The 25,096-nt window shown below is 44.4% G+C and overlaps 1 protein-coding gene across 6 annotated transcripts in view; it reads right to left on the reverse strand.

Annotated features, from left to right (window-relative positions):
• LOC144480517 (tyrosine-protein kinase CSK) overlaps positions 1-22,920 on the reverse strand; it is a 171,267-nt gene extending 148,347 nt beyond the window's left edge. Inside the window, exon 1 of one of the 6 annotated variants that reach the window (XM_078200021.1) lies at positions 22,830-22,920. The gene's annotated coding sequence lies outside the window, so the exon portion shown is untranslated. Of the gene's footprint in view, positions 1-1,120; positions 1,397-20,819; positions 20,982-22,794 lie in introns of those variants that run through there. The other 5 variants (XM_078200027.1, XM_078200029.1, XM_078200022.1 and 2 more) reach the window with 5 other exon arrangements.
• Between the last annotated feature and the right edge of the window lie 2,176 nt (positions 22,921-25,096).

A 25,096-nucleotide genomic window follows, 5' to 3' on the forward strand; every position in this document is an offset into this window, starting at 1 on the left:
TTTGTAAAGTCTATTTATTAGCATCACAAGTAGGCTTACATTAACACTGCAATGAAGTTCCTGTGAAAATCCCCTAGTCGCCACACTCCGACGCCTGTTCGGGTACACTGAGGGAGAATTTAGCATAGCCAATGCACCTAACCAGCACGTCTTTCGGAATGTGGGAGGAAACTGGAGCACCCGAAGGAAACCCACACAGACACGGGGAGAACGTGCAAACTCCACACAGACAGTGACCCAAGCCGGGAATCGAACGCGGGTCCCTGGTGCTGTGAGACAGTAGTGCTAACCCACTGTGCTGCCACTTTTATATCAAAGTGCAAAATTCTTTCCTTCAAAAAGAAACTAATTTTTCACTCAATTTACTCAAAAAGACAAAAATGCGCGAATAATTATTTTAAATAATATATTTTATCAGGTGAAAACTAGATAAACATTAAAAGTTACAAGCCCAAAATCAGAGAAAATGTTTAGGAGCAGAGCCAAGAAAATCATTATGACTATCATTTTCAGTTGCAACATTTAAATTGGTTTCAGAATGCTCAGCTCAAAATTTCCCCAGACCTAATTTTTCTCTTAAATTTCAACCAAGTAACTGCTTACCCTTGAGGAAGAGAGTGTCAAGATATATAGCAAGGCAATAACATTTGCTGAACGATGGCAGATTTGAGTCAGTAAATTTTTAAACTTGCTGGTGCTGGAATTTAGATTGCTTATATATATATATATATATATATATATATATATATATATATATATATATATATATATAGTTTTTCTGTTTTTAAATAGAACTAAATTTGGCTTTAACGTGAAGACATTAATCGATATCACTACAGCCTGCAGATTGAGTTTATTGAAGTGCTGATAAGTGTGGAAGATCTATCAAATAATTCAACCCTCTAATTACTGTGCACCAGTTAAAACATTATGTAGGTCAGGTGTTTGCTGCAAAGCATTCTAGGGCTGACTTGCAAATAACTTACACAAGTGCACAAGAAATAATTTCACAAAGTACATTTCATATCTACCTCCATTACTTAATGCAACTGGAGATGCAACTAAACACCAATAGTTTAACTTTTTCCTTAAACAAGAGTTGATAGTTTTGAACTCTTACCAGTTTCTAAGGCCAACTCACTGAAGATCTTGCACACTTTCCGTGATGATTGAACAGGAACGGAGAACGTTAGAGGAACTTGCACTTCCCCAGCTTTAAAAAAAAGCAGGACAACCAGTTTCCATGTCTACCCCTGCCCTGGGCCGGAACTACTAAACAGTTAAACTCAAAAAATTGTTGACCGGGATTCAAGTACACAAATACACACTGGGAACCAAATATTATTCTGGTCCATGCATAGAATTCCAAACAACCAAATCACTTCCTATTCACTCCCTTGATATACATACTTGATGAAGCAGAAGGGATAATCATGCTGCCTGCACATTTTCTACACAGATTCAACTTCCCAGTGCATCGCATGTTATTAAACCAAAAGCCTAATTTCACTGAGATAAAAGCACGTACTGTTACACACTTTTAAACTTTTTCTGCAAATACAAGTTCCCTAACTTTTTTTCAATTTTAAAATCACGCTAATCACCTTTCCACTATTCCATCCAGCCAACCCAGACTGTGGTAAAAAGCAAATTATATTTTACAAGGCAAATGGATTAAGAAATGATTGGCACTGGCACTCACCTTGAATTTTTATCAGCAAGGTTATGCATTCTATGTTTCTACAACATAAATGTATTCAAGAGGCGGCTGGATACAGCACTTGGGGTGAACGGGATCAAAGGTTATGGGGAGAAAGCAGGATTAGGCTTTTGAGTTGGACGATCAGCCTTTATCGTGATGAATGGCACAGCAGGCTCGAAGGGCCAAATGGCCTCCTCCTACCTTCTATGTTTCTATACCTTTAACATAATAAAAAGGTGCGAGGGACAAGGTTTAAAGATGTGCAAGGCAAGTTTTTTTTTAAACAGAGGTTGGTGGGTGCCTGGAACTCGCTGCCAGGGGAGGGAGCGGAAGCAGATACGATAGTGACTTTTAAAGGGGCGTCTTGACAAATACATGAATAGGATGAGAATAGAGGTTTACAGTCCCCAGAAGGGGAGTGGGTTTTAGTTCAGTTGGGCAGCATGGTCGGTGCAGGCTTGAAGGGCCGAATTGTCTGTTTCTGTGCTGTAATTTTCTTTCTCCTTTGTTTGTTTGTTAAAACGTCTTAAGACACCTTACAAACATCAAAATTTGACACCAAACCATAAAGGAAGATAGTTGCACAAGTGACCAAAATATTTTAAAAGAGTGTCAAGGAGGAAGGAAAGGTAGAGAGGTTCTGAAGTATAAGGAGGAAATCCCAGAGCTTAGGGCCTTGGCAGCTGAGGGCACGGCCAAAGGTGGAGCGATTAAAATCAGGAATACTTAAAAGATCAGAATTGATAAGAGTGCGGAGATCTCAGAGGGCTGTAATACCCGGAGAGACCAGGGAGGAAGAGGGTTTGAAAACAATGATCAAGAATTTTATTTAAGTCAATCTAGGTCATTGAATACAGGGGAGGTGGGTGAATAGGGCTTGGGCGCAAGTTAGGACACAGGCAGCAGAGATTTGATTCAGTATCCAAGCCTTCGACTTAGCCAGTTAAAATGTTTGGTTTAAGTGCTGATAATTTAGCCCGCACAGCCACTCTACTGCCAGCCCTTTTCAACCCATGGAAATCACGAGCTCAGTCGGCCAACATGTATGAAACAGTTACCCACTCAAAAAAATTAAAATCTGCCAGACAAAGAGAACCAGCTCCCTTGTTTCAAGACTCTCTCTCACCAGTCATTCCCCCTTGCGTTGCAGTGCAGCACAGGCCTGCATTTCACAGCTCCCACAGGACAGCTAACAAAGGAGTCAAACAGAACGAGAGACATCTGGACACTAATAGTTCATAGTGCGTGGCAGATGTAAATGTGGCCCAGGAAAATTAGGTCCACGGAAGGGGCCTTTGATTGATCAATACTGGGGCTCAGCTCAAATGAAACGATGGGAGTTGAAGGGACAGAAGTAACTACTGTACATCCTTTCACACTTGCAGGATACTGCAGATTGTATTAGGTTCTTTGCACGAGGTCTTCTGCAAGTAGCTTGCACAACTCCAATTTTAGGAAGTTGCGACCAAGAATGGTAGCAGGACACTTTAACTAGGGGTTTCAAGTCTACAGATAACTATAGACAGGAAAGTGTTCACTGTCGCTCACAGCACAAGTACAACTCTTGCTAAACCAAAACTATCAACGTTATTTAAATGTTAAGATTGTAGTGTAATGTTGAAGGTGGTTCAGTGTGATTCTACCACTCTGGGTTGCAGCAAAGTCTTGGATTACAACCATGAAATTTTAAATAGCGACCTCCCGGTATAAACAAACAATTGTAAATGATAGTTCAAACACAAATTAAAATGGCAGCAATTTAAACCAGGCTATACGCAGCCGTGTTACAAACAACTTCAAGGAAAGACACAATGCACTCTCAATTGAAGACGGTCATTGGTTTAATTTAATAAAACCATTATACATGGTTCAAAAGAATGACAGTAAGAAGTTTAACAACACCAGGTTAAAGTCCAACAGGTGTATTTGGTAGCAAAAGCCACACAAGCTTTCGAAGCTCTAAGCCCCTTCTTCAGGTGAGTGGGAATTCTGTTCACAAACAGAGCTTATAAAGACACAGACTCAATTTACATGAATAATGGTTGGAATGCGAATACTTACAACTAATCAAGTCTTTAAGAAACAAAACAATGGGAGTGGAGAGAGCATCAAGACAGGCTAAAAAGATGTGTATTGTCTCCAGACAAGACAGCCAGTGAAACTCTGCAGGTCCACGCAACTGTGGGAGTTACAAATAGTGTGACATGAACCCAATATCCCGGTTGAGGCCGTCCTCGTGTGTGCAGAACTTGGCTATCAGTTTCTGCTCAGCGACTCTGCGCTGCCGTGTGTCGCGAAGGCCGCCTTGGAGAACGCTTACCCGAATATCAGAGGCCGAATGCCCGTGACCGCTGAAGTGCTCCCCAACAGGAAGAGAACAGTCTTGCCTGGTGATTGTCGAGCGGCAGGCAAGACTGTTCTCTTCCTGTTGGGGAGCACTTCAGCGGTCACGGGCATTCGGCCTCTGATATTCGGGTAAGCGTTCTCCAAGGCGGCCTTCGCGACACACGACAGCGCAGAATCGCTGAGCAGAAACTGATAGCCAAGTTCCGCACACACGAGGACGGCCTCAACCGGGATATTGGGTTCATGTCACACTATTTGTAACTCCCACAGTTGCGTGGACCTGCAGAGTTTCACTGGCTGTCTTGTCTGGAGACAATACACATCTTTTTAGCCTGTCTTGATGCTCTCTCCACTCCCATTGTTTTGTTTCTTAAAGACTTGATTAGTTGTAAGTATTCGCATTCCAACCATTATTCATGTAAATTGAGTCTGTGTCTTTATAAGCTGTTTGTGAACAGAATTCCCACTCACCTGAAGAAGGGGCTTAGAGCTTCGAAAGCTTGTGTGGCTTTTGCTACCAAATAAACCTGTTGGACTTTAACCTGGTGTTGTTAAACTTCTTACTGTGTTTACCCCAGTCCAACGCCGGCATCTCCACATCAAAAGAATGAAACATGGCAGTAAGCTAGCAACAAATGACCCTGGAAGAAAGCAACATTCAGTTTGGCTCTGAGAGCATTTAGACTGAACAGCCAGAGGATGAGAATCAGATTTTGCTTCAATCTTTATGGACTATTTTCTGAATCCTAAATCAAGAACTCGCGATGCAAAACAAACTCTGTTTAAAGTGTGCATGGCAGGTACTTTATAACTTAATTGTACAAAGGGAAACTGCACCCACGTATTTCATGTCAAGTGGGAAGCTCATCACTTTAAGCACCAATAACTTTCCCTGTCCTCTTCCTTTACGCTTCGCACCACACAACTCCAACAGGAGCAGAGAAATTACATCTTTTGCCAAAATCAAGGCAACGTGCTGGCACGCTAGTGAACCGTGTCGCATCATATCCTGCTCCTGAACCAAAAAATTCCTACTCTAGTGCTTTCCCATCAGGAATCATTAGATAGCTCGCGGAAGTGCAAATCTGGCTGTTTACCCTCTACAGTCATGATGTGGAGATGCCGGCGTTGGACTGGGGTAAGCACAGTAAGAAGTCTCACAACACCAGGTTAAAGTCCAACAGGTTTATTTGGTAGCAAATACCATAAGCTTTCGGAGCGCTGCCCCTTCGTCAGATTTTCACTCCATCTGACGAAGGGGCAGCGCTCCGAAAGCTTATGGTATTTGCTACCAAATAAACCTGTTGGACTTTAACCTGGTGTTGTGAGACTTCTTACTGTGCTTACCCTCTACAGCCCAGAAACCAACGCTGTGCCATCTGGCTTAACGTTTCCCTTCAATATACAGTAAATGCAAACTAACTCATGTTACAGCTAGAGTAACATATTCTCATTCCCCAGCCCTAACAAAATCATAATTGCTGTACCATACAATATAGATGACTGGAGTAGAAAGGCTATAATTTGTCAGAGGTTGAGATAACGTCGGGAACCTAGATTAAATTGCAGCCTCATGAATCACTCTGAACCACCTTCAACATTACACTACAATTTTAATAAAATTTAAATAACGTTGATAGTTTAATAGTGAAGGAATTACACTGAACACTAACAGGCTATTGGAATGTCATTACTGCAGTCAAATACTGAGATTCCTAGGAGCAGACACAAGATTAAAGTAATCCAGGAACACTTCATAACTTATATCCTGAAGATAAGAATCAGAGCGAATTTCAGTTTACAATACTATAAAACATGATTTACACGCCAAATATTGAAATGCAAGATGCATTCGTGGTATTGTTGGCAATTTGATTTTGTTAGTGATTAGCATAACAGAATGTTCATCAGTATGCTTGCTGTAATGCACACACTGTCTGCAAATAATTATTCCCTTTCCTGGCTCTTGGTCAATGAGAAATAGTTCTTTTTTAAAGCAATGTCAGGCTAGGAGATTATACTGACAATCAAACCTTCAAGCATAATTCAGGAAATAATGGTGACCATTATCAAGACACCATGAGTTTACTTATCTTTGCTTCAATGTGTAACCCTGGAGATAAACATTTTAAATGTTGTAAAATAACTTTTAAAATTATGCTTAAATGTCTGCAGTCAGAGATACATCTTAAAAACAGAAGCCCAAGTAGTGTTCAAAAATCTAACTGAGTCCTGTATTCAGGCCTCCTCCAGAAGTCCCCAGCTTCATAGATGCCAATCTTCAGCTAATTTGATTCACTTCACGGGATATCAAGAAACGGTTGAAGGTACTGGAAACTGCAAAGGTTATGGGCCCGGACAATACTCCAGTAATACTCCTGAAGAGTAATTACTGTGTTCCAGAACTTGCCATGCCCCTAGCCAAGCCGTTCCAGTACAGCCACAAACACAGGCATCTGCCTGACAAGATGGAGAATTGTCCAGGTACATCCTGTACACAAGAAACAGACTATTCCAACCCGGCCAATTACAGCCCCATCAGTCTACCTTCGACCATCAACAAAATAACAGAAGAGGTCATCAATATTGCTATCAAGCAGCACTTATTCAGTAATACCCTGTTCATGCTCACTCAGTTTGGGATCTACCAGGGTAACTCATTCGAGCCTTGGTTCAAACACAGACAAAAGAGCCTGAACTTCAGATGTGAGGTGAGATATCAAGGCGTCCTAGCAAAACTGGAGTCAATGGGAATCGGGCGTACATTTTCTGCTGGTTGGAGTCATACCCGGCACATAGGGAGATGGTTGTGGTGACCAGAGGTCAACCATCTCAGCCTGAGGACATCACTGCAGGAGTTCCTCAGGGTAGTGTCCTAGGCCCAGCCATTCAGTCACTTCATCAATGACCTCCCTTCCATCATAAGGTCAGAAGTGGGGATGTTTCCAGATAACTGCAATGTTCAACACCATTCTCAGCTCCTCAGATACAGAAGTTGCTCATGTCAAAATGCAGCAAGACCTGAACAATATCCAGGCTTGGGCTGACATGTGGCATGTAACATTCATGCCACACAAGTGCCAGGCAATGGACATCTCCAACAAGAGAGGATCTAACCATCACTCCTTGACATTCCATGGCATTACCATCACTGAATCCCCCACTATCAACAACTACAGTCTGGGGGTTACCTTTGACCAGAAACTGAACTAGCGACACAAATACTGCTGCTACCAGAGCAGGACACAGGCTAAGAATCCTGCGGCAAGTAACTCACCTCCTGACTTCCCAAAGCCTAACCATCAGGCACAAGTCAGAAGTTTAATGGAACACTCTCCACTTGCCTGGATGAGAGCAGCTCCAACAAAATTCAGGAAGCTCCACACCATCCAGGACAAAGCAGCTCACTTGATTGCTACCCCTTCCACAAACATTCACTCCCTCCACCACCGATGAACGGTGGTAGCCGTGTATCAGCTACAAGGTGCACTGCAGGAACTCACCAAGGTTCCTTTGGAAGCACCTTCCAAACTCACGACCACCACCATCTGGAAGGCAAGGGGAGCAGATACCAGGGAAAACCACCCCCCTTGGAGGTTCCCCTCGAAGTTACTCACTATCCTGACTTGGATACATAGAGTCATAGAGGTTTACAGCATGGAAACAGGCCCTTCGGCCCAACTTGTCCATGTTGCCCTTTTTTAAGCCCCTAAGCTAATCCCAATTGCCCGCATTTGGCCCATATCCCTGTATACCCATCTTACCCATGTAACTGTCTAAATGCTTTTTAAAAGACAAAATTGTACCCGCCTCTACTACTACCTCTGGCAGCTTGTTCCAGACACTCACCATCCTCTGAAAAAATTGCCCCTCTGGACACTTTTGTATCTCTCCCCTCTCACCTTAAACCTATGCCCTCTAGTTTTAGGCTCCCCTGCCTTTGGGAAAAGACATTGACTATCTAGCTGATCTACGCCCCTCATTATTTTAAAGACCTCTATAAGATCACCCCTCAGCCTTCTACGCTCCAGAGAAAAAATTCCCAGTCTAACCAACCTCTCCTTATAACTCAAACCATCAAGTCCCGGTAGCATCCCAGTAAATCTTTTCTGCACTCTTTCTAGTTTAATAATATCCCTTCTATATTTGGGTGACCAGAACTGTACACAGTATTCCAAGTGTGGCCTTACCAATGCCTTGTACAACTTCAACTCCTGTATTCAATGTTCTGACCAATGAAATCAAGCATGCTGAATGCCTTCTTCACCACTCTGTCCACCTGTGACTCCAATTTCAAGGAGCTATGAACATGTACCTCTAGATCTCTGTTCTATAACTCTCCCCAATGCCCTACCATTAACTGAGTAAGTCCTGCCCTGGTTCAAAGTCAGAGAAGATGTTCTTGAGTCAGTTGGTATGTGTTTTCAGGCTTTTGTATCACCATTCCTTCACATGTCGCTGGGTCAAAACCCTAAAACTCTGACCCTAACAGTACTGTGGGTGTACCTACACCTCAGGGACTTCAGCAGTTCAAGGTGGCAGCTCTCCACCACCTTCTGAGGGCAACTGGCCTAGCTACAAGCTGCATCACAGCTTGGTATGGCTCCTGCTCTGACCAACACCGCAAGAAATTATAAAGGGTTATGAACATAGCCCAGTCCATCGCGCAAACCAACCTCCTATCCATTGATTCCTTTCACACTTCCCTCGGAAAAGCAGCCAGTCAAGGACCCCACACATCCCTGACATACTCTTCTTGTCGGGAAAAAGATACAAAAGCCCGAAAACACATACCAACTGACTCAAGAACAGCTTCTTCTCTGCTGTTAGACTTTTGAATGGACCTACCTTATATTAAGTTGATGTTTCTCTGCACTCTAGCGATGACTATAACACTACATTCTGCACCTCCTCCCCTATGAACGGTTTGTCTGTAGTGTGCAGCAAACAATACTTTCCACTGTATCCCAATGCACGTGACAATAAATAAACTCAAAAGCAACACCCACGTCGTAAATGAATTAAACAAAAATTACCAAATTCTAACACTTTACAATAGTTTCCTTAGCATATCACTAACAGATTTTATAGATGTTACCTCTAATAGGCTTATAAGAGTAAAACATCTTATAAATCATTATAGCTACCTACCTGCATGCCAGTGTATTACACTATATTGGAATACTGTGCTGTTTGAACTCAAGCTGTTTGTGTCATGTCTTTTCGTAATGTCAACTATTCAGTCATTTAGCCTGCCCTTGGTTCTACACTGCTAGATTAACAGATTGGCGCCACTGTGCCAGGGTTAAAATGAGAAGCGATAAACGTCCAAACAGTCAATGCAATTTATGGGAAATATCACAAGTGGCGATTCTTAATCACAAAACCAGTCCTTGCCTCACCAATCCCCCCAAAGATTTTGTTCAATAAACTCTTCCCCTCCATCCCACGAGTTTCCCCCGATCCACATTATATTAAGAACAGACTTGCAAAAGAAGAATTAATCAGCATGAAGTATTGGCTGGACCATAGATCAGAATTATATAGATCAAGGATCGCAAGTAAAATCACTTCCTGTACGGAAAAATCATATGCTATTCATCACCTTTGGTCTGAGGGACAGACATTTGCAAGCAATGCATGATTCATGCTGGAAGGATCCAGTTTCCACATCTCTTTACAGGTGTTTATCACATAATTACCCTGTGCATTAATATGTCAAAACAAGGCCTTAAATATTTTAAAATTCAGTGTATAAAACATATAATTGCCAAAATTAGTTATTGCAACACGTACAAAGCTAAACTATGAAGTAATTCTCATTCACAGGATACATAGCTTCAGGAATTTGCACATCTTCCCTGTGTCTGCGTGGGCTTCCGGGTGCTCCAGTTTCCTCCCACACTCCAAAGATGTGCCGGTTAGGTGGATTAGCTATGCTATATTGCCCCTTAATGTCAGGGGGATTAGCAGGGTAAATATGTGGCGTTATGATAGGGCCTGGGTGGGATTGTCATCGGTGCAGGCTTGGTGGGCCAAATGGCCTCCTTCTGCACTGTAAGGATTCTATGATTCCAAGAAGATGCAAGAGTTATGGGTCTTCAGAAAATTCCAAAATATGTCACGCAAAATTAACGACTTTTGAAGATAAGCAAATATTGCAATTAATTTATTCACAGCACAAACAGCAAAGAGTGAAGACAGATGACGAGGTCAATTTGTCATGTTAAGTGAGAAATGAATGTTGCGCAGGTCATTAGGAGAACTCTGCCGCAACTACTCGAATGGTGCCCTAGAATCTTTTTACAGCCAACTGCAGAAAAATTGGGTCACAACTCAGAATCCCTACAGGATAGGAGGAGGCCATTTGGCTCATCAAGCCCGCACCAACAACAATCCCACCAGACCCTATCCCTGTAACCCCACGTATTTACTAATTCCCCTGATACCAAGAGGCAATTTAGCATGACCAATCAACCTAACCTGCACATCACTGGGCTGTGGGACGAAATAAAAGGCAGCCCCCTGTATTAAGTGCAAAGTGTATCAAGTGGTTTATGTACTTAATCTTAAATTTATTTCTGATCACATGCCACATTTCAGATTACTGCACATTTTAAATCTGTCACAACCAGTCAAGAGAGTTCCCAACAGGACAGGAAAATTACATTTTGCCTGATTAATAACGTTGTTTGGATATTTCATGAATTTTCATTTATGACTGAAAAGTTTGGCCTAACTTAAGATGCAGCATTTCAATATTCACTGCAAATTAAGCTTACCTATGACACTAATAAAATAAAAAATAAAGTTTAAAAGTTTATTTATTAGTCACAAGGCTTACATTAACATTGCAATGAAGTTACTGCGGAATTCCCCTAGTCGCCACACTCTGGCTCCTGTTTGGGTCAATGCACCTAAGCAAATCCAAAAACTGTTTATTTTTGACATCAGAGGAGGAAGAAAGGAGGACTACATTAAGTCACAATGCATTAAATGTGGTTCATATCTTCTTTTAAGAAACTACATTCAGCTCACAAGCATTTCATGTAAAAAGATGTTCCGCTAGCTTCAAATGTCTCATCATACAAGCACCAAAATCAACGGAACAACTCCAACCTCCACTCAACTTTGAAATATACCGCATTTGTGAGCCTAAACAGAAGAAAATTTATGCAAACAGAAAAAATATATTGAGCATTCAAGTTGCTTACTGCTCATTACACCTTTTAGCAAAATGATTTATGTAATATCCAAACTTCAATGAAGTATGACAACAGTCCCATCAGAACTGCACAAACATTACAAAGTGCTATACAAAAGTTGATTTGTTCGACCTTGAAAAATGCAAATGCAGATAACAGCCAGAGAACAATTGACGTCTTAGCAAGAAATTTACATAAACAGGTGACATTTTGTCAGAAAGAGAACATAAAACTGCCCAAATTATAGCATTTGAAATTGTTCAGACAACATGCATTACAAGATATTACTAATCTGTTGTCAAACAGGTAGGTAGAGCCATAGATTCCCCACAGTGCAGAAGGGGGCCATTTGGCCCATCGAGTCTGCAGCAACTCTCTGCAAGAGCATCTTAACCTAGGCCCACTCCCCCTGCCCTATCCCCGTACATTTACCATGGCTAATTCATACTATGACCAGTCCACCTAACCGAAGATTTGGACTGTGGGAATAAAGCGGAGCGCTTAGAAGAAACCCACGCAGAAATAGGTAGAACATGCAAACTCCACACTGACCGTCAGCCAAGGATGGAATTGAACCCGGGTCAGTGCCGCCACGCCACAGATATTTTTGTGGATAAAGCCAAATATTAAGGGAGTTGATAGAACATCTGGTCATCAATGCACTATTTTCAAATGTTATGAAAACAGTTGAGGTATGGCTTTTATCATTCATTCTCAGGATGTAGGTGCCTCTGGCAAGACTGGAATTTATTGCACATCCCTGTTTTGGTACAAGTGGTGGCTCGCTCAGTGGCACCAGAGGGTAGTTCAGAGTAAACCGCATTGGTGTGGGACTGGAGTTGCATAAAGGACACATGAAGCTCGCAAGCAAGCCAACCAGCTAGACTCTTACAGCAATCTGATCGTCTTGGTTGAATTGAAATTCTTCAACGGCCATAGTAGAATGAGAACCCATATTCTCTCGATCGTTACTCTAGTAATTTAACCACTATGTTACTACACTAACAGCCACAAAGTAGATGTGAAGATGATCATAAAATCACCAAATCAAAAAGCAAGGTGAGAGCTTGGTTGTCTTGTAGGTAGATGCTACCTGGAATCCTGCAAAGCCATTCATTCATAAACCATGCCAACAGTCCATAAAAAAATGTTATCTGAACAAGCACAAAATGTTGCCGAAACAGACAACATTTGAAGACTAAAATAATTAAATACGCAACTTGTTATTCGACAACATCATTGAGGGTTTCTTCAACAAATAATACAAACCCTCTGAGGACCTTTAAAAGCATTCAAATTCACATTTGCATACTGTCAAAAAATAAACTGAAGGCAGCAACACCGTACAGCATTCTGCACTTCGGGACAATAGAATAATTCAAAGAGAAACTTTCCACATAGGTAAATTATTGGCTTTCCTTCTCTTCCTCTCTGCTGCACCCTGCCCCCACTCAAATGCATTTTGAGCAGTGCATGGTTAACTGGAGAGTTTAACTCGGGCATTTTGTTCCCATCAAGAATCAAGCTAATGACTCACTGAATACAAGCTTTTGTGTTGCAATAGACATGCATCAGATTAAAGGGCCATTGAGGCAAGCATGTCAATTTGATTTGACTTCTGAACTCCAAACTGAGAGCTGCTGAAAAATGAGGGAAAGCCAACTCAAACACCGTTGCTTTTTAAAATTCACACTTTAGAAACATCTGTCCAAATTGTGAATTACATCAATCAGCCCTCTGATTAGAGGGGTCATTATCAACATCAGCAAGAGTACAGAAACGCTGCCTGGCACGGCGGAGATGTAGAGTTTGGTGAGTTAAATATTGCGACACCCAGGACAAGCACTGAAAAAAAAATATATGGAGGAGATGCCAGAAATTAGAACAATGCTCCCCCTATGGATTTTACACGCCCATTAAAGAATTCCTCACCAGAAAGCATTTTTTTTATTTATTAGTCACGAGTAGGCTTACATTACCACTGCAATGAAGTTACTGTGAAATTGCCCGAGTCGCCACACACTGTTCAGGTACACTGAGGAAGAATTTAGCATGGGCCATGCACCTAATCAACATGTCTTTCAGACTGTGGGAGGAAACCGGAGCACCCGGAGGAAACCCACACGGACAGGGAAAAATGTGCAAACTCCACACAGACAGTGACCCAAGCCGGGAATCGAACCGGGTCAAAGAAGAACAATACAGTGCAGGAACAGGCCCTTTGGCCCTCCAAGCCTGCGCCGCTCATGTGCCCACTAGACCATTCATTTGTATCCCTCTATTCCCAGTCTGTTCATGTGGCTATCTAGATAAGTCTTAAACGATCCCAACGTGTCCACCTCAATCACCTTGTTTGGCAGTGCATTCCAGGCCCCCACCACCCTCTGTGTAAAATACATCCCCCTGACATCTGTGTTGAACCTTGCCCCCCTCACCTTGAACCCGTGACCCCTTGTGTTCGTCACCTCCGACCTGGGAAAAAGCTTCCCACTGTTCACCCTATCTATGCCCTTCATAATTTTATACACCTCTATTAGATCGCCCCTCATCCTCCGTCTTTCCAGGGAGAACAACCCCAGTTTACCCAATCTCTCCTCATAGCTAAGACCCTCCATACCAGGCAACATCCTGGTAAACCTTCTTTGTACTCTCTCCAAAGCCTCCACGTCCTTCTGGTAGTGTGGCGACCAGAACTGGACACAGTGTTCCAAATGTGGCCTAACCATCGTTCTATACAGCTGCAACATCATATGCCAACTTTTATCTTCTATGCCCCGTCCAATAAAGGCAAGCATGCCATATGCCTTCTTCACCACCCTCTCCACCTGTGCTGCCACCTTTAAGGATCTGTGGACTTGCACACCCAGGTCCCTCTGTGTGTCTATACTCCTGATGGTTCTGCCATTTATTAACAACATAAGAAATAGGAGCAGGAGTAGGCCATCTAGCCCCTCGAGCCTGCCCCGCCATTCAATAAGATCATGGCTGATCTGAAGTGGATCAGTTCCACTTACCCACCTGATCCCTATACCCCTAATTCCCTTACCGATCAGGAATCCATCTATCCGTGATTTAAACATATTCAACGAGGTAGCCTCCACCACTTCAGTGAGCAGAGAATTCCAGAGATTCACCACCCTCAGAGAAGAAGTTCCTCCTCAACTCTGTCCTAAACTGACCCCCCTTTATTTTGAGGCCGTGCCCTCTAGTTCTAGTTTCCTTTCTCAGTGGAAAGAATCTCTCCATCTCTACCCTATCCAGCCCCTTCATTATCTTATAGGTCTCTATAAGATCCCCCCTCAGCCTTCTAAATTCCAACAAATACAAACCCAATCTGCTCAGTCTCTCCTCATGATCAACACCCCTCATCTCTGGTATCAACCTGGTGAACCTTCTCTGCACTCCCTCCAAAGCCATAGCTCCCCCTTACATTAGATCTACCGAAATGCATCACTTCACATTTATCTGGATTAAATTCCATCTGCCATTTCTCCGCCCAATGTTCCAGCCTATCTATATCCTGCTGTATTCTCTGACAATGTTCATCGCTATCCGCAACTCTAGCAATCTTCGTGTCGTCCACCAGGGTCCCTGGCGTTGTGAGGCAACAGTGCTAACCACTGTGCCGCCTGTTGTATTGTTTAGTAGAATGTATGGAACATGATAGATCCATTTTATAAAGCTCTGATGCCATTATGTATAGATCAGTCAATAAACTGATTTGATTTGTCATATGTATTGGTATAGTGAAAAGTATCGTTTCTTGTGCGCTACACAAAGCATACCTTTCATAGAGAAGGAAAGGAGGGAGTGCAGAACGTGTGTTGCAGTCATAGCTAGGGTGTAGAGAAAGATCAGCTTAATGTGAGGTAGGTCCATTCAAAAGTCTGATGGCAACTAGTTTTGCTGAAGTGCAATATTTTTTGCAAGTTATAATGCATAGCTTAAACAGTTCCAACATAACCTGCTGCATTTGTGTACAAAACGTATGGTCATGTAAAAACACTGTACAGTAGTTAAGCATAACCTTCAGGCATCAGACATACTTACGAAATCATCAATGAACATGCTGCTGCCTGAAAACATTAATTGAGACCAAACAAACTGCACAGCTGACGTAGCAGCAACTTACAGCTAAATGGACAGGAATTCAAGTCTTGTAAAGAGGCAGAAAGGTTAAAAAAAATTCTGGAAACACCTTCCATCTAGAAGGACTGATCTGAAACCTGGTTTCCATTTATTCCTCCACAGATGCTGTCTGACCTGCAGAATGCTCCCAGAATTTCTGATTTTATTGTTAAGACCTGAGTACTCAATCAGGAGAAACCAGGATGGCACGGTGGTTAGCACTGCTGCCTCACAGTGCCAGGGACCCGGGTTCGATTCCCAGCTTGGGTCACTGTCTGTGTGGAGTCTGCACTGGTTTCCTCCCACAGTCCAAAAGACATGCTGCTTAAGTGCATTGACCTGAACAGGCGCCAGACTGTGGCGACTAGGGGAATTTCACAGTAATTTCTTTGCAGTGTTACTTGCGACTAATAAACAAACTAAATAAACGAGAGAGGGATTTTCCAGCTACCCTCGCCCCCCCCAAGAATGGAAAATCCCGCCCACGGTCTTTGCATGGTCCTGTCCCGTCCGCTACAATTCCCATGTCGGGCGACACAAGGAAAATTCCACCCCAGATCTCTTTTGAGAGGTTGCTGGTGCATTAAAATCACCAACAATCCAGAAGTAAAGACAAGAGTGGAAAATGTTAAAGACTGTAAACTTTGTCCGTTACCGGTGGAGTCCCAGTTTAGAATCAAAAACAACATACAGACTATTATAATCTGATGTGGTCACCTCGGTATACACATACAAGTGAGAGATCACAGATTTCTCTATTTTAAACAGATGCAGGAGAAAACTGACAAGATTATACCTTACACACCCAAATTCCGTTCGACAAACTACGAAAACACCTGACCACCAAGACGCGCCTATGATCACACTCGAGGCCAATTTTGCCTTTGACCGAACCTTCATTGTACTATTCCATTTTATGCAGTGCTTAGAGCCAATAACCGCTGTCTTAATGCATACCTAGAGTATATTAAAAAAAAGATAAATTTAGGCCAACTTTTCACCTGATTTGAAATAGTCGGGAGAGCCCAATTGAGATAGTCCTCCACTTAGATTCAAACTCCAACATTCTCATTGCTTGTGTCAAGAATTATTTCCCAAGAATTGCAGCATAAAGTAGACATTCACAGAGCAGAAAGAGCACCAGATGAATATAGCCAGGGGATAAGTCGCACGCCAGCTGAAATGCAACTTTTTTTGAGAAGTGTAACCTTCATATTCCGCTGAAATTCTATTTCCTTGAAAGTATTAAAATGTAACGAGAATTCGCTCATATGGTTTTGTCAGACACAGAAAAACTGGTTGACCAGCCCTATCTGTTTCAGCTGAGTATCTGGCACACTCAAGTTGTGAATACTCCAGTTAAAGCTTTCCTTTTTATTCATTCATGGGGCATGGGCACTGCTGGCTGGCCAGCATTTATTGCCCATCCTTAGTTGCCCTTGGAGGGCAGTTGAGAGTCAACCAACATTGCTGTGGCTCTGGAGTCACATGTAGGCCAGACCAGGCAAGGACGGCAGATTTCCTTCCCTAAAGGGACATTAGTGAACCAGATTGGTTGCTCATGCAGACATTGAAAAACATTCTGCAGCATGAATTCACAAAGCAAACACTTTTGTTTCTGTTTGGTCTATGCAATCTCAATTATTTACTTGGATTTAAGAGCCATAACTCATTAGCTGCTCAATAACTCATGTATTCAAGATTTAGTATCAATACAGCTTGCACACTTCTCTTGTACATATATTGCAAATTCATTTGATTAAACTCAGTTGAGACTCCAGCTATTTCCTTGCACATTGAAGAAAAAGATTAACATGTATGCAGGCCATATCAAGTCTGGGGAGGCGACGGCCTAGTGATATTATCGCTAGATTGTTAATCCAAAAACTCAGCCAATGTTCTGGAGACCCGGGTTCGAATCCTGCCACAGCAGACGATGGAATTTGAATTTTTTAAAAATACCTGCAATCGACTGATGACCATGAAACCATTGTCAATTGTTGGAAAAACCCATCTGATTCACTAATGTCCTTTAGGGAAGGCAATTTGATTTGATTCCAAAAGAGAAAAAGCTGGAAAATCTCACCAGGTCTGGCAGCATCTGTAAAGAAAGGAAAAAGAGCTGACATTTCGACAGAGGATCATCTGGACTCGAAACGTCAGCTCTTTTCTCTCCTGACAGATGCTGCCAGACCTGCTGAGATTTTCCAGCATTTTCTCTTTTGCTTTCAGATTCCAGCATCCACTGTAACTTGCTTTTAATTTGATTTGATTCATTATTTAAGTTTATTTATTAGTGTCACAAGTAGGCTTACATTAACACTGTAAATGAAGTTACTGTGAAAATCCCATAGTCGCCACACTCCGGCGCCTGTTCGGGTACACCGAGGGAGAATTCAGCATGGCCAATGCACCCTAACCAGCACGTCTTTCAGACTGTGGGAGGAATTCACATGTATTAGCACACAGTGAAAAATATTGTTTCTTGCGTGCTATATAGACAAAACATATTGTTCATAGAGTACACAGGAGAAAGAAAGGAGGGGATACAGAGCATAGTGTTACAGTCATAGCTAGGATGGAGAGAAAGATCAACTTAATATACGGTAGGTCCATTCAAAAGTCTGATGGCAGCAGGGAAGAAGCTGTTCTCGAGTCGGTTGGTGCGTGACCTCAGACTTTTGTATCTTTTTCCCGACAGAAGAAGGTGGAAGAGAGTATGTCTGGGGTGCATGGGGTCCTTGATTATGCTGGCGGCTTTTCTAAGGCAGCGGGAAGTGTAGACAGAGTCAATGGATGGGTGGTCTGGCCTACGTATGACTCCAGAGCCACAGCAATGTGGCTGACTCTCAACTGCCCTCTGAAATGGCCTAGCCAAGCTACCCAGTTGAATCAATCATGGACAATAAATGGTGGCCAGCCAGCGACTGTCTCACTGAATGAATTTTTAAAAAGTCATAACGAAATACAGAAAGAGAAATGGGATATTTAACTGAGGGGTTTAGATCAAGTAAATGAAGAGAAGCTATTACCACTGGCAAAAGATTTTGGATACTGAAGGAATCCAGGGATGTGGGAATGGTGCAGGAAACTGGAGCCGAGGTAGAATATCAGCCATCATCGCACTAAACTGGTGGAACAGGTTCAAAGGGACAATCGGCCCAGTGGTGCTTCTATTTCACATGTTCTCATGGAATTTTTTTAAAATTGAGATTTAAGATAACTGGCAAATGAATCAGTGGGAAGATGTCTTGGACAGCAAGTTGCTATGACCTGGAATGTGCCGCCTGAAAGGATGGCAGAAGCAAATTCAACAGTTCCTTCCAAAAGAGAATTAGATAAATGCTTGAAGGGAAAGCTTTTACAGGACAATGGAAAATGAGCGAGGGAGTGAACTAATTGGACAGCTCTTTCAGAGAGTCTCCAAAGGACTGATGGGTCAAGGCTACACTAATCTAAAATTCTATGATCATGTTTGGCTCAACAGGATTACAAGTGAGGAAAACTTTAATGCACCTTCAGAGTAATCATCACACAAACAGTGAGCAATGACAAACAAAAATGCACGCAAGTATTACTAGAAAAAGGTAATTACTATTTCTGATGGTCCATTAAAGTTCCACTAAGAACAGCATTTAAAGAGGAATTAGATTAATATCTTTGGTAATTAAAGACACAGTGGAAGAACTGATGGTCAAGAGCTTCAGGTTTCTAGGTGTCCAGATCACCAATAACCTGTCCTGGTCCCTGCACGTCGATGCTATAGTTAATAAAGCCCACCAGCACCTTTACTTTCTCAGGAGGCTAAGGAAATATGCAGCATGTCCGCTACAACTCTCACCAATTCTTACAGATGCACCATAGAAAGCATCCTTTCCGGGTTTATTCACAGCTTGGTGTGGCTCCTGCTCTGACCAAGACTACAAGAAACTACAAAGTGTTGTGAACGTAGCCCAGTCCATCATGCAAACCAGCCTCCCATCCATTGACTCTGTCTACACTTCGCACTATCATGGAAATGTCGCCATGATAATCAAGGACCCCACAAATACGCTCTTCCACCTTCTTCCATTGGGGAAAAGATACAAAAGTCTGAGATCACAAAGCAACCAACTCATGAACAGCTTCTTCCCTGCTGCCATCAGACTTCTGAATGGACTTATCACATATTAAGCTTTCTCTGCACCCTACCTATGACTGTAACACTACATTCTTCTCCCTTACATACTCTATGAACGGTATGCTTTGTCTGTACAGTGCGCAAGGAACAATACTTTCCACTGCATCCCAATACAAGTGATAATAAATCAAATCAAAATCAGAATTAGCGACTGACTGAAATGGAATTGGCACAGGTACATCAGGCAGAATGGCCCCTGCTTGATTGTATAAACTCTTTCCAAATGAAATCTGACCCAGGATATTTGGATATGCCTTTCTTTGGTACAAAATTGCACTGCTAACATTTGCTCTAAGTGGACAGTTCAGTCAGCAGACTAGATTCAATCAATATTGAATGGAGGAGCCTTGAGAAAAAGGGTTCTTAAAAACAAACCTCAAAATCAACTCTCCACTTCATGTTCTTCCTGCTCAAGGTTTAAGTTTATTTATTAGTGTCACAAGTAGGCTTACATTCACACTGCAATGAAGTTAACTGAAAATCTAGTCGCCACACTCCGGCGCCTGTTCAGGTACACTGAGGGAGAATTTAGCACGGCCAATGCACCTAACCAGCACGTCTTTCGGACTGTAGGCGGAAACCGGAGCACCTGGAGGAAACCCACGCAGACACGGGGAGAACATGCAGACTCCGCACAAACAGTGACCCAAGCCAGGAATCGAATCTGGGTCCCTGGTGTTGTGAGGCAGCAGTGCTAACCACTGTGCTGCTAAAGGTAAGTGGGTCTGGGGCGCTACATTGATCCAGTCGACAAACGACATACTCTCCCGCACCTCAGAATGTTTTCCAAGCATAGATTTACATAACACAGGTGGTTATTGCACTCACCACATCTGGATTGGCTGCTTTTGAGGGCAACCAAAATCAGATACCGCCAGGCACTCTTCCCATTTTTCAGCTTTGAATATTTAACGAATTTCCCAAAAAAAACGCCTCAACCATTGAGTCTTGGAGCTATACAACATGGAAACAGGCCCTTCGGCCCAACCTGTCCGTGCCAACCGGGTTTCCTAAACTGAACTAGTCCCATTTGCGTGCGTTTGGCCCGAATCCCTCTAAACCTTTCCCACCCATGTACCTGTCCAAATGTATCTTAAATGTTGTAACTGTACCCGCCTCTATCACCACCTCCTCCATTCATCACTCACATAACCAAACTACAACAACTCTGATAAAACTCTCAACCATACACTCAATGAGAAATTTAAACTAATGACCCACACATCACAAAACTCCCAACAATAAAAAGTAGTCTTGCCCGTTGAAATCCTTCATGACTTTAAAAACCTCTTCGCCTTCTCTGAGCCGGTGTAAACTGCAGAACCTCCTCAGCTTTGAATGCAACCAATTCAGTAGTCTCCCATCTCTGGCATCCACCAGCTGAATTAATGTTGCATGCACACTCTGCCTTTCTTGCAGTGCAACACCCAGGACACTTGAGGATATCCTGAGGTCATGAAGTATGCATAGTAAATAAAGGCAAGCCTCTTTTTCAATGCCTCTCATCAAATAATGCAAGAATTAAGATGTTTAAACTGAAGCTCAGAATAAAGGGAGAAACTGGTTTTACAACTTCACAATTAAGATAAATGCTGATTATTGGCTCATAAAGAATTTGCAATTTCGTAAAATATTTAAATTCAACAGGACGCAGCAAAAAGTTAGGAATGCAGGAGGATGAAGTTTGATTATTTTTTTTGTGGAGAGATGGGTTGATGCTGCCTGAGAAAAGATGTTATGGACTGGGTTGCATTTGGAGAGAGGCAAGAGATGTTTATCCCAAGTGCACAGATATGGAGACACCCCCCCCATTCTCGAGCTCAGGATTCAAAGTGCCACTGCAGCTACAGGAGGAGGAGGCAGGAGGAGCCCCAGTGCCATCAAGGGAGAGAAGGGCTCCAGTTCCACCAGGAAGGCCTCCGCCCAAGGGCTCCCAGCTCCACCTACCCTAGATCCACCTGGGAACATGGGTGGAGGGCAGAGAGAGGGTGGCAAGAGGAGCTGGCTGCCACCACCCAGCTCCTCCCCAACTCCCATCAGGGGGACAGGGGTGAGGAAAAGGCTAAACAACCTCCTCCCCCAGATCACACTGAGGTGGGGGTGAAGCCACCCCCCTCCACACCCATCTCCCAGCAATGCAGAGGGGGAAAGCAGACCCCCCACCCCATCTCCCACTGAGGCAGGGGGAAAACAGACCACCCCATCTCCCACTGAGGCAGGGGGAAAACAGACCCCCACCCCATCTCCCACTGAGGCAGGGGGAAAACAGACCCATAGAACCCTACAGTGCAGAGAGAGGCCATTCGGCCCATCGAGTCTGCACCAACCACAATCCCACCCAGGCCCTACCCCCATATCCTTACATATTTTACCCGCTAATCCCTCTAACCTACACATCTCAGGACACTAAGGGGCAATTTTAGCATAGCCAATCAACCTAACCCGCACATCTTTGGACTGTGGGAGGAAACCAGAGCACCCGGAGGAAACCCACGCAGACACGGGGAGAATGTGCAAACTCCACACAGACGGTGACCCGAGCCGGGAATCGAACCCAGGTCCCTGGAGCCGTGAAGCAGCAGTGCTAACCACTGTGCTACCGTGCCGCCCACCCCATCTCCCAGAGGCAGGGGGAAAAAGACCCCCACCCCATCTCCCACCAAGGCGGGGGAAAGAAGCAGACCCCCCCACCCCATTTCCCACTAAGGCAGGGGAAAACAGACCCCCACCCCATCTCCCACCAAAGGTGAGGGGACAGACTAAACCCCAGCTCTGACCCAGATTCCCGGGGGGGGGGGGGGGGGGGTGAAGAGGCCCAGCACACCAACTCCTAGCAAAGGGGTAGGGGAAGGAACAGGCCACCCCCAGGTGGCAGTAAAGGTGGGGGTGGGGAGAGAAGAGAAAAATACCCTCTCCCAGTGAGGAGGGGTGGGAGGCAATGGAGGGATGGGGGAAGAGGGTAAGGGAGATGGGGTGGGTGGACTGGGGGTGGGGGGAAGGGGGTCTCTCAGGGCTGCAGCTCCCCGGGGGTGGGGGGTGTGGGAAGGGCCGGCCACAGGCACTCTCTCCTCCCCGGGTACTTCCTGATAGCAGCGGGCGGGCAGCGCCAGTCCCTCCCCCTGTGGCTCTCTCACCCACAGGGCCTCAGGTAACCCGGCTGCGGGGGGGGAAGAGAGAGAGAGAGGTGGGGGCGGTCGGGTCCGCTGGCCCGGCCGGCCTGAGGCCTCGCTTACCGACTGGGACACAGCCCCGCTGTAGGGTTACTCACCGCCGCCGCCGCTCGAGCTGCTCCCTCCCCTCGCGCCGCAATCCAACCGCCCCCGGAGCCGCGCTGGGCGGGTCCTCCCCCTCCCCGCCAGGACCCTCCGCCAATCACAGCGGCCCCTGCCCAGCCTGCCGCCCTCTCATTGGCCAACCCCCCCCCGCCTTGATTGGCACCCGTCCCGACCAATCGGAAACCCCAACCTGCCAGCCAATCGGTGCATCGTTCCCTTTGATTGGTCGCCGCTTGGACCAATCGGAGCAGCGCCACCTGCCAAGCCTCTCTCTATTGGCTGCGGGCGGTGAGCCGGTCCGCCAATCGCTGCTCCAGCTCCGCTCGCCTGAGCTAATAGAATCAGAGCATCGCTCGAGCCCAGAAGACAGCCATTCGGCCCTTCCTGGTCCTGCTAGCTTCTCTTTCAGGATGTGGAGTTGCCGGCGTTGGACTGGGGTAAACACAGTAAGAGTTTTAACAACACCGGGTTAAAGTCCAACAGGTTTATTTGGTAGCAAATGCCATTGGGGGGGGGGGGGTACACCCACAGTACTGTTGGTCCCCTTTCAGTGCAGAAAAAGGCCATTCAGCCCATTGAGTCTGCACTGACAACAATCCCACCCAGGCCCTATCCCCATAATCCCACATATTTACCCCGCTAATCCCCCTGACACTAAGGAGCAATTTAGCATGGCCAATCGACCTAACCTGCACATCTTTGGACACGATGGGACAATTTATCATGGCCAATCCACCTAACCTGCACCTTTGGACACTAAGGGGCAATTTAGCATGGCCAATCCACCCAACCTGCACATCTTTCGAGTGCAGGAGGAAACCGGAGCACCCGGAAGAAACCCACGCGGACACGGGGAGAACGTGCAAACTCCACCCAGACAGTGACCCAAGCCAGGAATCGAACGCAGGTCCCTGGTGCTGTGAGGCAGCGGTGCTAACCGTTGTGCCACCGTGCCCCCGCTCTACCACCACTCCCCTGCCTTCTCCCGGCATCCCTGCACATTCCTCCTTTCCAGATATTTAGAAAATTTAGCAAATTTAGAAAAATCTACGGCACCGAAGGAGGCCACTGTACCCACCATGTTCAGGCACAGGAAAAGTGAGGGATAGGAAAGGACAACAGTGCAGTGCCACCCAATAATTCACGAATCAGGGATTGAATCCACAATTGATGCTAAGGTGGGAAAATTCAAAATTTCGAATTAAAAAAAATCACAGAGAAAGCAGCCTCAAATTGCAACAATGCCGCGTTAATTGATCAAGTCCATGGTACTTTATTCAGACAAATGCTTTGGTATAAAAACTTGATATGGTGCAATAACATGAGATGACTGGTTAATATTTTGGGTTCAGATAGGATGACCATATTTTCTAAACCTAACCTGGGGACAGACCGTGTGGGAACATGCCATCAAAAACCCCTGGGCCTGTATGTTTTGGCACGTTTTGTTTTATTGTTCATGGGACGTGGGCATCGCTGGATAGGCCAGCATTTATTGCCCATCCCTAATTGCCCTTGAGAAGGTGCCAGTAAGCCGCCTCCTTGAACTGCTGTCCATGGAGTGCTATGTACAGTTTTGGTCTCCTTACTTGAGAAAGGATATACTGGGACTGGAGGAGGTGCAGAGGAGATTCACTAGATTGATTTCGGAGTTGAGAGGGTTGGCTTATGAGGAGAGACTGAGTAGACTGGGGCTATACTCATTGGAATTCAGAAGAATCAGGGGAGATCTTATAGAAACATATTAAATTATGAAGAGAATAGATAAGATAGAAGCAGGGAGGTTGTTTCCACTGGCAGGTGAAACTAGAACTAGGGGGCATGGCCTCAAAATAAGGGGGAGCAGATTTAGGACTGAGTTCAGGAGGAACTTCTTCACACAAAGGGTTGTGAATCTGTGGAATTCCCTGCCCAGTGAAGCAGTTGAGGCTACCTCATTGAATATTTTTAAGGCAAGGATAGATAGATTTTTGAATAGTAAAGGAATTACGGGTTATGGTGAGCGGGCGGGCAAGTGGAGCTGAGTCCACGAAAAGATCAACCATGATCTTATTGAATGGCAGAGCAGGCTTGAGAGGCCAAATGGCCTACTCCTGCTCCTAGTTGCTCTCCTAGTTCTTATGTGGTGCTGTTAGGAAGGGAATTCCAGGATTTGGACCCAGCGACAGTGAAGAAATGGCAATATATTTGCAAGTCAGGATGGTGACTGGTTTGGAGAGAAATCTCTAGGTGATGGTGTTCCCATGTGTCTGCTGCCCTT

The sequence above is a fragment of the Mustelus asterias genome, chromosome 29 (assembly GCF_964213995.1).
Source record: "Mustelus asterias chromosome 29, sMusAst1.hap1.1, whole genome shotgun sequence".
Lineage (NCBI taxonomy): Eukaryota > Metazoa > Chordata > Chondrichthyes > Carcharhiniformes > Triakidae > Mustelus > Mustelus asterias.